At 27.0% G+C, this 17,921-nt stretch overlaps 1 protein-coding gene across 4 annotated transcripts in view; it reads right to left on the bottom strand.

Moving 5' to 3' along the window:
- The window catches only part of LOC126895886 (beta-1,4-glucuronyltransferase 1), a 35,950-nt gene that overhangs the window by 12,404 nt on the left and 5,625 nt on the right, over positions 1 to 17,921 (bottom strand). For 3 of the 4 annotated variants that reach the window (XM_050668193.1, XM_050668192.1, XM_050668194.1), the window contains exon 2: positions 6,682 to 6,714. The exons of the other annotated variant lie outside the window; for it this stretch is intronic. The gene's annotated coding sequence lies outside the window, so the exon portion shown is untranslated. The remainder of the gene's footprint in view (positions 1 to 6,681; positions 6,715 to 17,921) is intronic. 4 annotated transcript variants of the gene reach the window in all.

Below are 17,921 nucleotides of genomic sequence, written 5' to 3'. Positions count from 1 at the left end.
TTTGTGAAACTAAACGCATCATTTGTGATTTTTTCTTCTATTAAAATATTATGCAAATCCCAGTAGGTTTGTAAATGAATAATAGCGATACATGACAGATATAGGAACACAGCTCATTGAATTATACTACAGGATAATAATCAAATGTGTTTATGAAATAGTAAAACATTAGTAGGCTTAATGCACGTCATTTGACTCCCTATAACATTTGTTGCGATTAACGTTAGTATAGTCTGTCTTGTTTCCAATAAATTATTTAATGATTTAAAATGCATTGTCTTTAGTTTAATATCAAATCCAGGACAGTGCCCACAGGGAAAACTATAAATAATACTTTCATTCTTAAGTTCATGTGTGACAAGATTTTAAAATTATATATATATCAAACTTATGCAATAGAGTGTCGGTTGGAATAATGAGTTTGGATTAATATATTCATATAATTTACTTAAAATCTTCAAAACCTATTTTTGGAGTTCTAACATTATTTCAACCTTGCGTCATATTTTTAGACAATGAAAAGACGTGAGCTTAAATGTTATGAATAATATTTTTCTAGTAAATATCCTTATTTGGTCTTTTATTTTTGTCGTTTGACTAGTTTTGTGGAAAGTAAGAAGTAGACAAATATATAAAAACTTAAAATTTCATTACGACACGCGTAATATCTTTAAGTTATGCAAACTCAGTAGCAAATAAAACAAGTAGTTTGAACAGTAACAAAATCAAACATCTTACAAACACAAAATGAGAGTTTCATGTATTGTGATGATAATTTTGCCGTTGTGTGGATCGGGAAACACAACTATTTTCTATACTCTCAGACATCTTATTAAGTTTATGCACATTAAGCTGTACGATTTTCTCAAGAAGATATTTTAGAGCCAGAACATTGATGATCACCATTACAAACGTGTTATTTTCAAACCTTTCGCATGTAACTACTAAATGTCACTTAATTATTGCGTAGTAAATCTTTTAAAAATACCTCGTTATATTTTCCGTTTCTCGTTAATTGAATGGAAATTTTAGCACTTTAAAGTTTAATACCGGTAAGTATACATTTAAGGTCAAACATTAATAGTTATAAAAAGATGCGATCTTTGAATTATGAAGCACTCAATTTCTGACAATGATCGTGTAAAAAATAAATCGGCATGCACTTTAAAACAATGGATACGCAATTAAAAACAAAATCAAGACATTAAGGAAAGTCGAAAAAGTAAACATATAGTGAGCAACAACAACAATAAAGAAGGAGATAAGAAAGGAACTTTAATATTGCCATACACACACGGAATTATAGATCGTAACTTCGTTAGATGAGAAATACTTTTCTGGGAGACAAAGTAACATAACAGTGTTTAGAAATGTATTAACATTATTGATATTATCTGGATTAGCTATATCAATGTGAGTTTTGAGTATTTCAGAAAGTTATTGTCTAAACATTTCAGCTTCATCTGTATCTGTTAAAGCAAAAGTGTTTTTTAGTTTAGTCCATGGAGATAAAGATGTTTTAAGCTGAAGAGTTTTTTTAGTATCAGACTAGAGACTACCATTAGAGGAGTGGGAAAACCAGGAGTTATTTTCAATAACATTTTGATTTGTGTTTTGAAATAAGTTTTTGAAGGGAGTTGGCTAATTAATATACAAGGTTCAGTTGGAGGGTAAACAAGTGTGTTAATAACGCGTTCTAGCTTTTCTCTTTTCCCAATAACTTGTCTTATACTAAGCAGGAGATTAGTATTTATTTACCAATAATTAACAGTATTAATTATTTATTTATATAATTATATATTTATATAAATAATTAATAATATTTAATAATAAATATACTTACACATCATCTAAAAACTATACTTTAAAATAGTAATAATTTCAAAAATAATGGGTCAAAAGTTATTATCAACCAGACATTTTCTTAATTAAATCACTTTTTATTTTATAAACCAATTCAACATGTTTATTGCCATTTAAAAATATATAATTGATAATCTTATGAGGTATAAGTGATAAATTAAAAAATGAATTAATAACTAATGAATCAATAAATACATGAAACTAAAAAATACTAAAAATAATTTTCGTAACATAATTATTATTTGAAGAGAAATTGAGTAGCTAGCATTAAAAGAATCGCCCTGTATACTAAGAAAAATGAAGACAACACATTTCTGAAAAAGCTATATTCTATATATCTGACAATTGTTGTTGTAAAAAGGAAGATAAGAATGTCAAGAATGTCGAAAACAACAACAAAAACTAAACACAGACAAAAATAACATTAATATCAATCTAATAATCGTTATCAATAACATCACCAACAAAAAATAATCATATTGACGTTTTCAGTTATCAACCAATACTGATATAAAAACTAACAGAAAACAAGTCAGGCCGACAGTAGTTACAACCTCGGACATACAACTATCTCTCCAAAGATGAACTTACAAAGAGTTCGAAACGTTAGCACAAAACTGAAGACGTGGATATATTTATAAATATTCTAAATAATACAACAATCTATGAATTATTCATTTATAAATGGTTCAATTTCTATTCAAAAATGATATAATTGTAGAATAAATTCATTTTAACATTTAATCAACACCGAGCAATGTAAAACTTATTCGCCTTGACAGTTTTAACATGTTTCAATTTCGCAAAATAAAATCGTTATTGAAATTTGTATGTAATTATATATTTTTTAATCAAATTGATATTATGCAAGTTAAGAATGTTAAATTAGAAATCACGCTCGTGGTTTTCTTAGTGTATGTATTCACCAAGAATTCTCTTGGTGAAGGTCTAGGCCAAATATTCCCTACTACAATCATAAATTTGCATCGTGATATTTCTAAAAATAAAAATTTATAATATCGTCCAGTGATTGATTAGAAACTTATAAATAAATGAATTTCTATTGAGTTTATAATAAAGTTTACAATCAATTCACATATATACGATTTATTTATTCTGAAAGTGCATTATTTAATAATTTCTATATAGCTAAGTATGATTTAATTATTGTACTTCAATAGTTTGTACAACCTAGATTTAATATTCAACCGTTTAGTTTTTAAAACAGATAATTGTAAAATCATTAAATCAACGTGCTATTTTTAAAAATTGCTCAACATTTCAAATAATTTAAAATTTAAAATGATAATTTTATTATATACTATTTATTTGAAAATACTGTATATTCTATGTATGCTCCTTATATCATGAATTATTAATAGACTAATAATATATTTATTTAACTTTTTAATTAATCACAACATAATTATACCATATTTTTTTTTTAATTAAAATGACATTCTACAATTATATTGCATAGATTACGACTCGATAGGTCTAACCAAATTGGTAAAAAAATAAGCTTGGAAAATTATAGTTGACCCTCTTTTATTATTAGTCACCATTAGCGAAAGTACTCCACTATTTTTTTCATACACATTGCTCGATAGGCTTATAGACAATTCACAAAATTAAAAAAGTTTATGGATAGGTAGTACGCTATTTTTTTTAATTTTGTTTAAAGAACAAAACATAACTATATTAAAAAAAAACCAAAAGTAATTTTTGAAAAACGCGATTTTTATTTGGGTAATGGAGCTTACATATTTTTAATGTTAAAAATAAAAAAGTTTAAGCCACTATATTAAGCTGATATACTGAAAAGCTTTATCTACTTGGTGGTCAACTATATGTACGAGTATGACGTATTCATTTATCGTATCGTATTTTTCAATCGACAAAAGGGGTGTCACCACAACTCTACCTACGCATTAGTGATGAAATGACACTGACAACGGGAACGCCTGTTGAATATAAAAACGGTATATTTCCGTTGGATACGCAATATATTATATTGATACTAAACCATCATCATAACCATACGTTTTACAGATGGCTAATTGAGAGCGGTGGATCTTCGCTGTGGTTGTGTCTCGTTGTTTGCATACGCTTACGGTCAAGCACCTCTGATGGACAAAAAGAATAAAAAAAAAGGTATTCACACTAATATTTATGCACACACACACACACACACACACACATATATATATATATAATACCCATAACCTCTAGATGATGGAAACCAAACAAAGCGTAAAAAGAAAAGTATCTGCACCGAAAATTCGTTTCGTTTAACTATGATTAAGGTCAACCGTGACGTCATGGTTATTTGATGAAGCATTTTCTTTGAAAAGTATTTATCTACAATACATAAACAACTTTATGTATCATTATGAATTGTATTAATAAAAAAAAAAATCTTTACATAAATGCGTCCGGCTAAAAATAGGATCAAATTTGTGAGTGTAACTTTGAAACCAATTAACGAGTGCTCAAATTATTAAACCTTCAGAAACTCACAAAAACATCGTATTTTAAACAATATAGTCATTTTTTACCCAATGAAAAAAATCAATAAAGCTGTATTTTGTTAATATTTTAGCTTTAATGCAAAGCTGAGAAGGTATTAATTTTACTATGATTTGTGTATAATTTATCTTTTGTGCCTGTCACTACATTTTTTCAGCTCTCAAATAACTGATTTTGATCAACGATAAGTCAAAAGATCAAATATTGTATCTAGTTAAAAACATAACCCTTAAAAATTATAAAAATACTATTCTTTCCTGTAAATAGAATGATGTACATCAATCAAAAAATTACGATTTTTAAATCGGTAAATTTCAACATTTTTAAAACTAACATAACTCTTTTGAGATAAATTAAAATAATTATTTATTTATAAAAACTTAATATATTTCCTTTAATATAGCTTTTTAAAGTTTTGTTGTAATTCTTTGAAAAAGTATGGACTAGTAAATTTGTTTATAATTACTTTATTTATGTTCTTTTTACTATTATTTAAAAATTTTAATATTTCTCACTGTACAAGAAGTGAATGGGGTTTAAAACTTAAAATATATGCATACAAAGTAGTTTTTAAACTGAACTTTTGAAAATGTTTCGGAAACACTGCGTCTTTAAACATATGCCAATTAAAGCTTTTGTTACGAACTATAAATAAAAAAAAAATTGTTCCATCTTTTATATTTAAAACGCTCACGAAGTTCAGCAAAAAATTTTATTTTTGTGTAAAAATAACAGTTTTTCGTATTTTTACAGGATTCTACTTCATTTTTTTTTAATTGATTATAATACCACTATTTAAGGTTGAACAGACATATTGGAAGTGGAGGTACACACCTCCACTCCACCTCCACAGGATTAAATAAAGATACACATCTTTATTTAGTTCTCCTTTTTAGAAAAAAAATAATAATTAAATAAAATTTAAGTATTAATTATAAATATTTTTATGAAAGATTTTTGCAACTTCTTATGTCCATTTAATAAGTACATAAAAGAACTCTTTCTTTAGTGCACCCTCTGCATCACTTATCAAAATATTTGATTTATGAAAATTACAATTTCAATTTTATAACTAAAATTCTTAACAGAATTATCAAACCTTTTTTTAGTGATGTTATTACACTATTACCGTAATAGAAAAGTAATATATAAATATTTTTTCTTATTTAATTGTTTATCTTTAAATATTATTTTGTACGATCAGTTCAATTGAGTTGAATATCAAATTGTATTTAAAAATATAGTTTCAACATTTGACTATGATTTTTACTTCTCCGTAAAAACTATAATAATAAATTATTGAATATCAATTTAACAATAAATTTAATTACTATAATAAGTATTTTTTTAATGTATTATACTTATAAATCATAAATCATAAAACTTAAACAGGATATAGGATAAAATGTACAGTTATAGGCACCGTGAATAAATTACTTATGTTTTAATCAGTATATTTATTTATTTAAATAAGTTGAATTTTTCTAACTAGAATATAGAAATAAATTTTTTTTTTTTTAATTCTAATTATGCATTAAGTATGTTCAATACTTTTTTTTCAATTTATAATATATAGTTAGTACCTTTATTTTTGCATAAGTATTAATGTTATTCAGATCAAACAGTTATTAGCACCATTTTTTAAACGATTATAGTACCTTTCACAGTTGAACAAAGATTAAATTTTTTACAAAAATATAAAGCAAATGGTCTGACTAATTATTAAAAAAAAAAAAAAAAAAAATCTCAAAAACCAACATACATGTTTTTTTAATAAAATATTTAAGCTCCTGAACTACTGGTTGAAAAATTGTTACGGACAAGTCATTTTCTTAGTTAAATTGCTTTCTACTATATACAAACTAGTTAAACATGTATGTTTATATTTAAAAAATAACGTGAGTCTTAAAAATACTATCTAGCATTGGAATGACGGGAGATTTTCATGAAATTTGGCCTGAACCTCTTATCTTTGGGGAGTCCAAACGTCAATTATAAAATAAAAATTATCCCTATAATATTTAGGACCTTACTTCTTATTTTTTATATAGATAAAATTTCAAAGCCTAGTAAAATTATAAAAGCGTTTAACAATTTTGGTGCAAATTACATACGTTGTAAATATTTTGGGTCAAATTTAGTGCAAATTTATAGTTTTGACAATGGCCAATTTAGTAACCTTTAGATATAAGACTACCTAATTGTTAAGTACCTAAACTAACTTTTTAAGCCTACTGGCTTACACAGTTGTAATAATATAATAAAATATATTGATGTTATATTACTTACTTCATTGATCATTAATTTAAAGACTTCATTCGTCTGAAACAATAAAAAATATTTTAATATATAAAACTCATGTTAATAACGGTACGTTATATATTCATTGCATTTGTTTTTTAGTAAATTTTAATTTTCAATAATAATATAGTCTAATAATTACTCTTTATCTAAATAAAAATTGTTATTGCATAGTATGTACCATTAGGCTAATATACATAGTCGTGAGTTATTTAACATTTTCTGATAGTCATCATGTAACTAATTAAAACATTAATGAACAAGAATTTAAGTCAGCGTTTCGTGTGATTCTTTAGATTTCGTGACTCGACATGATGACATAAATCAAACTTTACTAAATTTTCATAGGAGCAATTTCATTTTGATTTGAAGCCCTATAAAAATATTAATAATATGTTTGAAGGGAGGACTTTTACGACTTATAAATCTCGCAATCAGTATACATCGACAACGAACAAATTATAAAATATAAAACTTTTACTAAATAAGTTCAACTAGACAGCTAAACTCTTCTTCAAAGGAGCCTCTTAATTGTTCGTAATATTTAATCCACTCTAAAATGATAAAATATATATTAAAGTTTTATTTAAGTGTTTAATTGTTTTTTGAATCAAGCATATCTAGGATTTCTTAATCGATTGACAGTATTTTAATTGTAATGATATTAAAATAAAGCATAAAAAAGCAATAAAATATCTTGTTAGTTTTCCTTTTGACAACTTATTAAAGTTTTATGATTTATATCGTATACAATTAAACATTATAAGGAAAAAACAATCGAAATTATATATTATTTAAATTATCTTATGATAATTAATATGTTTAAGTAATTAGTATTTCGCGAACAATAATCGCCACATTAACGTACATTTTATGTCTAATGCCTTTATAAACGAAGAATTGTTCAAAAACTTTATGAAATGACTTTGTTCTGTTGGTATGCATTTTTTATATAAATCAAAAGAAAATTTAAAACTAGGATTTTTTACACATATTTGGTAAGTCAATCAGTCTTCAAACGACATATAATTAGTATCGATGCGTTCCCTGAAGACTTCAGTGTGCGGTTTAAACTAACCATGAGAATATGAAAAAAAATTATGCGCACTCTTTTATTCTTTTTAATGAGAACAAAACAAAATGGTATTGTATTTTCTAAGCATTATCAGTACTTTTAAGAATAAAAAAATGATATTATTAATTTAGTATTCATATTTTTAATTTTAAATTTATACTATAGTTTATTAGAGCATCGTTCCGGTCTATAGCGAGGGACTAGGAGTTATTGCTTCGATTTCGCTCAGAGTTAAATAAATCATGTAACATAAAAAAATTAATTAATTTTTTTTGACACTTGGTACTAATATGCCTATAATTGGTAAGCACTGTCAAATTATTAAATTAACACATTTTTTTGTATAAGTTCTAATAGTTAAATCTGTTATAAATGTTAATTAGTTGGTACCACTGCTGTTTACATGATGTAATAATTGATTTTCGTATTAAACAAAATACTAAAATGTCACTAGTTCACCGTGTTTTGCAGTACTTATGCGTTAATGAAGACGTAACATACATAAAAACAACCCGTTCGATAATGTTTGTACAATTTAATAGCTTAAACATTTTGTTACATAAATGTGGCGCCAAAATCAAGTTGTCTCAAATTTTTGAATTGTTATTTCTTTCAAGATAAAAGAAAAAAAATATTTTATACTAAACAAATATTAAATTAAAAGAAGTCATATTATTTCTCACTCGTGCTCACAACATTTACAAGAAACTTTACATCATACACTAAAACTTTTGTGTTCGATACTAGTTTACAATAAATGCCTACATTAATAATGCCAGTTGTAAATGAATTTTTTTAATATGATTTAAAGGTTTAACATAAGTCATTATATCAAGCACTTTGTTTAGCCGACGGCCTAGTGGTTGACGCCAACTGCATTTTAGGGACTTGTACGTATATTGCATATATTTAATTATCAGAGAACAAACAATATTAATTAAGGGGTTACAAGACGGTATCTTTTTGGTTCCGGACAGCGGAGTTGCTTGTTAAGGTATGGAACCAATAGTTGATTGAAAATAATCTGAGCTGATTCGAACAAGAAAGAAGAGACATCAAAAGCAATTTAACGTTGATTTAGGGGTTTGAGAAATCCTTAATTTATACAAAATTGATTTACAGTAGCTTATGAATCAATTCACATTTTTTTTATGCTGAACAGGCAATGTGGCGATTAGAGTTATTCGTTGTAGAAGTGTAAAAACACAAATTAGTTTACGAGAAAACCTTAATTTTGTGCGCACAGTAACGGTTTAGATAAACAATGCAACTATGCTAAGTTGCACTAAGTAACGTATTTTCTGGCGGACTTCTCAGCCATGTTTGAACACACTTATTATTTACATTAAATGGACTCTTCGTTTAATAAGAATTAAAATGAATTTTAAACGTTATATAAAATCAAACATTTTATGAGTGAAGCAGATTACGTTTTGATGTAAGAATGTATGTATTACACAAATATTACACAATTATTGTACTACTGTTTCGGAGTAGATTTACTTATTCATCGTAGCGGCCAATGTGTTGGAGGCGGTTGCTGTGCGACGAATTGATATCAGATAAGCATAACAAAAATACGGAGGTATTGCAGGCGCCAATCAAACACAAAATATTTAATTATTATTCTAGAATTGTTATTGCAAGTTGGTTCTGGCGGCATGACACTCATATCATCCCCTCATAATAAAAATAATTATATGACTGTTATATTATTTATTATATATAAATTATTAATATTTTTTTTCTTTTGGAGGATAAGTGAAAAATTTTCTATTGTATAACCCACCATGGTGAAACCTTAAGTACGCCATTATAATTTGGTCAGCATCCGTTACTAACTTGACAGGTAAACTTTAACTGTCTATAAGATGTTTTTTCTTCAGCCTGGGGTCGTGAAATGTTTTTAATTAAAATGATTAAAATTTTAAACGTTTTATAATAAAAATATATAATGGAATTTGTTGATACAAAACTTTCATTAAAAATATGAGTGGTAAGTATTTTATTTTTACTAGAACTAAACCCGTATTTCATATTTATCGGTTTTTTAACGATTCAATAAAATTACCGTAACAATAGTTACTAGCGTAGAAGTCTCCAAGTGTAGTCTTAATGGATTCTATGTAATATCATTTAAAATTTAAGAGTTTCTGAATTGATTTACATAACTACTACATTCCAACCATACCATGGCGTCATGTTAACCTTACACTTGCATGAATAATTAAAAATCGTGCAAATACGCAAAAACCGCGACCTTCACTTTTTTATGGTTACTTATCGATGGAAATTGACTGATGATTATTACTACTGTTATCGATTGATTCTTACCGCCGTGTAATTTACAAACTATTTATTATACAAATATAAATATTTTTAGTAAAATAAGTTGTTTTTATAACTAAAACTTACAAGTATATTTATAGTAATATGATTATAAATAAATAAAAGTTTATTGTGTATGAATCTAGGTAGAGTATAATTATGTAAAAGTGTTATGATGAAATATTTAGCAGTTGAGTATAGGCTTATTCGGATGATAACCAGTCGGTTTGAGAACACTATTAGAATAGCTATCGCCAGGTAATTCACGTAACGGTAACTGGACTGTGGTAGACCGGAACGAAATGCATATTTTCTAAAAGTTTTCCGACGATGTAATTAAATAAGTGCACTGATAACCACAATATCTTGAATCTTTTGTATAATTGTAGTTAACCGGGTAAAATTCGTGATTAATATTTATATCTTGATTTCATAGTTCATGTAGCAGCAACATTGTTTAAAAATATTAATTTTGTAAAAATTAGGTCAGTAGATTGGATTTAAATTTGACTTCAATTTTTATATTTTAATTGAAAAATATAAACAAATGATGGTTTGCGATATGAGGACAGCTGATGTGAGCGTAGATGATGTAGGAGATCGTGTCAAGTGGAAGTTTAGGATAAGGGTGGCCGAACCCAAGTAGTTGGGATTAAGGCGAGGGAGAAAAAGAAGAAACAAATGATAGTTTGCAAAACTCAAATCCTCAAAATAAATAAAAATTTAGATTTTAACCACCTTAAAATTCAGACAAATTAGATGCTCATTCTTAAATTCCATCTATGCTTGACTTAAATACATATATAACATATATATGTTATATTGTTTATATTTTTTACGTTTCAAGAGCACTTAAACGATCTAAGTTTATAATGAATATAATATAATAGTAATAGTTTTTTTTGTTGCTGCGAATCAATTATGAAACTTTATGTATTCAGAATTCGACTTTTATTTTTTTTAGATATTTATACAATACATATAAAGATTAGTACTCGAGAGTTTTATCCAGTTAATAGTATTAAACTTTAAATGAAGTTATGATCACTTTACATTAATAAAAAATAATTTATATATGATTATTTATCAATTTAACGATTGTTTTCTAAAAAGTAAAATGCAGATTTTTATTGAGTTAAAGCAATGATTTATTTACTTGCTATGATTTTTATATCACAATGGAATTACATGATAATTATCTTATTCGTTTAAAAACAACTTTTGATTCTTATGTCTTATAAACAGTTTTTATTAGATATAGATTTCAACCGACGTTTATTAAACAGGTCTCTTCGGATTATATTATTAAAGCGCTACGATACTGACTGGTCTTAATTCGTATTAAATATTCGAGAGCCACTTTTTAGTTTATAACATGATATTAGACTTTAAATAGTTTCACCTATATAATAACTAAACGAAATTAATTCGTTGAAATAATACCCGTACAGTACTCATTAACTACTGCTTATTCAATTCAATGATACAAATGATACATTAAGCATAAAACATTTCAATGAAAATATTGTTTTATTATTAACAAAAATTCGCTTCAATGAGTACCGAACAATGTAATTCTGCTTGAAATCTAAATCATTTGACGCCAAAGTATACCAACGAATTTTTGTATTAATTAGTCTTTGATACACATAAGCACAACTAATCAATATAAAGCGTCTCGCAATAATGTCTTGACAAGAGTGGTAATTCGCCTACGGTTCGGAAAAAGCAATTATTAAACGTTTGTGGCTATTTTGATTCCACTGAAATACCGCCGAGTACAATATAAAGAAATTTTAATAAGAAGATGGGTAGCTTTATTCCCATTCTTCGGTTATTATCATGGTTTTAAAATCATAATTAAAACTATTTGTGTATGTGCCATTTGTGTATTAACATTGCATGTTGATTGTAACGAGTTGAGTAACTACGGTAATATTATTTTAACTGTAATATATAATTATGCTATTTTAAGTAAATTTAATTGCATTTTGCGATAAATTATTCCTAAATAAACTTTAACAATGTTTACCATAATTCAGTGACCAAATCGTTGGTATCAATAAGGTTACATTTATTTTGACAATAATATAAATCGTTATTTATCATTTTAATCATATTAGATTTTAAGTCGTTCATATAAATAAAATATAGAGTCGACTACATAGGCACTATGTATAGGGAAAGTATATAAAACGTTTTACTTTCCATAATTATAATTAAAAATGACGTGATCTTCCAAAGTCAGTAATTTATTCATTCGGTCTCTACCGTAGTCACGTAAACTTTAAAGTATTACAAACAATTTAGGATCTATTTGAAAAATAACAAATACTTAGGTATGTGTATAGAAAAAAGAAACAGGCGACAGCGTGTGTTGGTTTCTTCATCATAAAAAACAAGATACCGGACTTTACTTGTATATATGATTATACAAATGTATCCAAATACAACCAAAAACTGTGAACTGGTGTCTATATATTTTTGTTCATAAAACAGCTCAAAATCAATAAATAACCACGCAAGGGCACAAGTTTCTTGCGGAATTCAATTAGCCGGAAGTGTAAAATTATGTAATCATATGTTTGGCGTCTCATTCTCATAACTTTCCGGCGACGATTTGACGTTAATAATTATTATTGAAATTTCCATCGAATTTTACTATTTTAATATTACAAATACTGATGTGAAATATATTTTATTAAAACATAAAAGTACTTGTGCGATTAATGAACTTAAAAATATCGGAAAGGAAGCTGAAGGTGTTGACCTTCCCACAGTCCATCGTCCATAGAGTATTACCATTTCGGTTTTAATCTATTTTGCAACACGAAGATTTCAGAAATACATTTGGTTAGATCCATTCAAATAAACAAAAAAATAACACTTTTTATTGTTGTTTAATGAATTTTTCGTCGATGGACATTTGTTATATGTGATCACAAGAAACGCAAACCTGATGCAATTTACGGTGTTACTATAAGCGTCTCGAGAAGTACAAGACGTTTCAGAAATACTACCTATTACCATACAATGAAGAGTCGATGCTTAGAACTGGCAAGGTCAGTGTCGTCTATTATTATATGTTTCTATATCTTTTAATGACTACACCGCGTAACAAGGTGCAATAGATTTAATAAATCATAACGAATTCGACTATTCTTTTGTGAACGGTCGAATATGTATAATAAATTCTATCTAGTAACTCCAGCAAAATGTCGTTCTTGAGTTTTTACCATTTTCTGTTCTAACACAACGGTTGTACATCAACGTGACGATCACATCTCGAATACAAATTAATGTCAAACAATGTATACTTATTTATTTAACAATAAAATATACGAGATGTCTAGCTCCAGACGTACTCCGACCAATAGCACTGCATATCTATAACGATCAAACTACCATAGCAGTAGTTCTCAAGTAAAAAATCCCTACGCAGCATATGAGAAACTTCTACGGGGAATTCAGTATCCAGATAAAATGTTAGTTAATATTTCTAACAAATTGTAGCGTTTTAACATTTGAGTTATTTTGGATAAATCGCTGTTAAAATAAGAATGAATGCACTAATACTATTATCATCTTTGATTTATGATTATTAAATGAAGTTAATCATATTACTTTATTACCACGAAAAGAAAATTTGATAAAATGATACTTAAAAAGTTAATCGTATTATTATTACAGAATATCTCGGTAAACACGAAAAAAAATATTAATTTTATGACGACATAGAATAATTTCCTGCTCTTATATTAATTTGACGGTACAACCGAGAGCCGTCGTGTGGGCGTTACGATACGGTCGCTAACGCATTGAATTTCCCACGTTGGCTTGTACTGGTTTCCTGGATGCTAACCGTATTAATCACACACTAAATCGCGTCGTTAAGAAAAATAAGAATAAGCTCTAAGTATAATATTTATTATAATTTTAAGAGAAATAAAAGTTGTTCTACTATATGTAACGGTGCCAAAAAAACTGAACGATTCAGTCATACAAAAACAGTGGGGGCCGAGTTAATGTTTATTTGATTTGAAAATCTATTTTATGATTAGTGTGATTAATTATTTATTTATTTAAAATAGTCCCAGAGAATTGTAAAATAATAATACGCGTTTCGCGCGATTTTAGAGAAAAATTTATTTTCAAAATTGAATATTTTTTAAGAATTAACTAAACTAAATTATTTTTTCTTTTGCATTTCTCGCTTTTATTTCAGAATGTCTGAATACTATCAAACCTATCATCGATAGTTACTTATCAAAGTAGTATCGTGTAACCAACTTTATCAAAAAATGTATCTCCATATTATAAAAGAAATGATTATTTCAGTTGTTTAACAGTCGCTTAATGTTATGTTTATGCAAAAAAACTAACTTAATTATGCTAGGCGTAAAAAAATGTTAAGTATTTTTTTGTTTAGCACTAGAGCTCTCGGTCGCTAAATAGTCATTAAACGCATCATTAACCCGATGGTCTTATTTTGGAACTAGAACTTAAATGGTTCATTAAAATTCAATTATCACGTAATTCGACATTTGCAGTTTCTGCAGTGTCGGTTTACAATTCAAAAATACACATGAAAATAATATTGAATTACTGGAAAATTTTAAAAATAATATAAATTAACATATTTTTATTTATAATTATTGAATTTTCATGATTATTGTTTGAATTATATTTTTTTAATTGATACCTATTTATGTAAAAACAATTTATTACTTGTGGCTAATGTATGTAATTTAAAAATATTAATTTATCTTTGACTGAAGTACTCAATTTTTAAATAAGTTTCTTAAAAATGAAATCATTGTTATTGTTGTTAATACCTGAAATATATTACACTGTTTAATGATGATTGGATAAGATTTGTATTGTTTGTTTGACAATAAAATATATGCTTAACGAAGTCTTTGATTCCTGGGAAAATAAAGTTTTGTTAACTATATTTTTTTTCGACAGGAAAAGGTTAAATTATTTACAGTATATTTTGACTCGGACTAATATTCTTCGACTTGTTAAAAAAAATATACAGAAGTTCTTTACTACTTTTATATTAAAATGTTAATTTCTACCTTATAAAGTTGATTGTGTTTCTTTTCACTTAAGTATTATTCGTGTATGTGTATATAATTTGAAATAACATCTTAACATAAATATTTCATCAATGTTGTTAAAACCCTTCAAAGTATAATTTTGTACAACGCTATTAAGCTATTCGAAGATAAAAATACATCATATCAAATAGTTGCCGAGATGATATTTTTACATTTTTATTTGATTTGATAGATCTCACTATCACGATTTGGTAAATTATACGTGACTAAGATGTATATGATATTATTAATGACGAGTGCTAACTTGTAAAATTTCTTAGATAAATACGCATCCTTGGCCGAAATGTTTATTCTAAGTATTGCTCATAAGTTTTGTCATCTAAACACAAGGATTATTTCATTATTTTTCCAGTGTCGTTAACAAATAAATTGACATTTTTTTTTTTTGAAAATAATATTTACTAAAATTAAATAATCTTTAGAAGTTATTATAATTGAGATTTTGAAATTATACAAAAATATATCATGCTTCTAAAATAGTATAAATTTGTTAATATATCAGAACTTGATAAAGTACTATCCCGGTTGTTTTTAAAGGAGGTCGGAGAATATACATATCTCACTTGAAAAAAATTTATCATTTAACTATATGATTTTAACACCCTCTCTATAAAGAAAAAAACTAAAAAAATCACATGTTTTAAAAAAGATATTGATTTGTTGTGATTTATATTTTCAAACTCCTCATTGTTTTAGCTTAACGGAAGTCTTTAAGTATTAAAAAAACTTTTGTTTGCAATTATTACATACATATATCTTTATAACAAGTAGTTATAATCGCCTAAAAAAAAAGAAGAAAACTATATGTAGTTACCCTGAAAATCACAGTTATTTCGTCACTATTCATTTAGAACTAATGTACTTTGAAAATATTATCGTAATTAGTATGTGATATTTTCCAAATATTTTAATTAGAAACAATTGTAATTACTTTAGTAATATAGTGTCATTTAACTTCTTAATATAATTATGTTATGAATTGTAAAACGTTGGGTTGTAGAACACAACAGTGTCAATGTGTATATTTTTACAATACTACGATAAATTTACGTAAATAAATATAAGTCGTCTAAAATATTAAATTATTTTAACGAAATGATTCAACTAGGGGCAGAATAAGGTCAATTATATGCATCCTTTATTGTTGCTATTTAATTTAAAAAAATTCCTCCGTAGAAAGTCACCATTAGCAAGGCAGATAGTGACGATACCGTGTCAATATGGTATAATTATGATAAACTTATTCACCGGACCAATGATACTTTTACTACTAATACGAAGACTAGAGGATATGTGTTATGCATACTTTTTAGGGGTTAATCGGTAGTGACTCGTGTTTGAATATAAAATGCAAATATTCAATTTGCAGCTTGGATTTATATTTTTGTACAGATATTTATACGATAAGATTAAAACAAAGCGGTCAAGACTTACACATACTTGTTCGCAAGAGAGACCCTAAAAACCTTGACCGTGCCCGTGTTAGTTGTCGGGAACTAGATCGCTGTCATAGGTGCGCGAATGGATAACAATCGAATTAAATCTGGGTTAAGTGAACGGCGACGGGGGGGGGGGAATCGGACAGCACCATGATTTTAGTACGGCTTAACACAATTTCAACGGCTTTTGTGTTTCATATGGGTTTGTATAAATAGCAAATTAAAGAGGGGAGTAAAGTTGCACGCAGACAAATATTTAACAATGAAATTACAAATGAGAAAAATACCAGACAGAGGTCCTGCAGAATTTAGATACAGTTTTTAGAAATTTAATCCACATAAAAAATGTTTTACTTTGCTGACGCGTTCTAAATTTTTTCAAGTCAAATTTTAAGCGCTCGCAATTATTAACGAACAACAAATACTTAATTCTAAAGTTTTCGAGTAATAAGGTTATAATAAAACGACTTGACATCTTGTATTAAAGGTACTAAGTGCTTGATAAAATATTATTCAATAAATTCGCCTTATTTTCATGGTTTTTTCGAAACCTTGAGACTTTTAATTGCAAGTGTTTTATTCTATGCTATTTAAAAATTGAATAGATTTAATTAGTGCGATCTCTCAATAAAAACGAGTGATTTTTTCCAATCATAAGCTGTACGTTAGTACGAACACGTACTAACAATGAAGTAAATATTCAATTATGCATGTGCAGGCTTAACATTTTTTTCGGAAAACTAGTATTCATAAGAAATGTTGATTATTTTGTAAGATGACTCAGCGCGTACAATAATGCCGACCAAAAGGGTTTAATTGCTTTTTGTGTTTTAAAACGATATATGCGTGTATCAATAAGACACGAGATGTAATACATGTCCAATGCGGTATAGACGAATTAAAAAACAGCATAGTAATAGTAATTATCAGATAATTGGATTTTAAGTAAACCAAAGCGTTCCAACAAAATTAAAGAAATATAAAAAAAATCCAGTGCTCAGGTTAATTGTGGTTTTGAAGTTGAATGTGCTTGGTGATTGCCCATGGTGACTCAACGGTTTACATTTTCGCGTGTCAACTCGGTTGAGTTACTTCGACAAACGATATAAAAAATACATATTATTATATCACCGTGAATCAAAGCCTGTATTTATTAGTTTCTTATTGACCGAGTTGAAGAGATATATCGACGGATATGTTACATAAGTATTTCCATGTAGAAGGTGTCAGGCCTCATTGTTGTCGTGTTTTACATGATGATAA

Source organism: Daktulosphaira vitifoliae, unplaced genomic scaffold (assembly GCF_025091365.1).
Source record: "Daktulosphaira vitifoliae isolate Bord-2020 unplaced genomic scaffold, ASM2509136v1 Scaffold_1, whole genome shotgun sequence".
Taxonomy (NCBI): Eukaryota; Metazoa; Arthropoda; class Insecta; order Hemiptera; family Phylloxeridae; genus Daktulosphaira; species Daktulosphaira vitifoliae.
The sequence above is the reverse complement of the archived record's forward strand: the minus strand, read 5'-3'. Positions and strand labels throughout refer to the sequence as shown.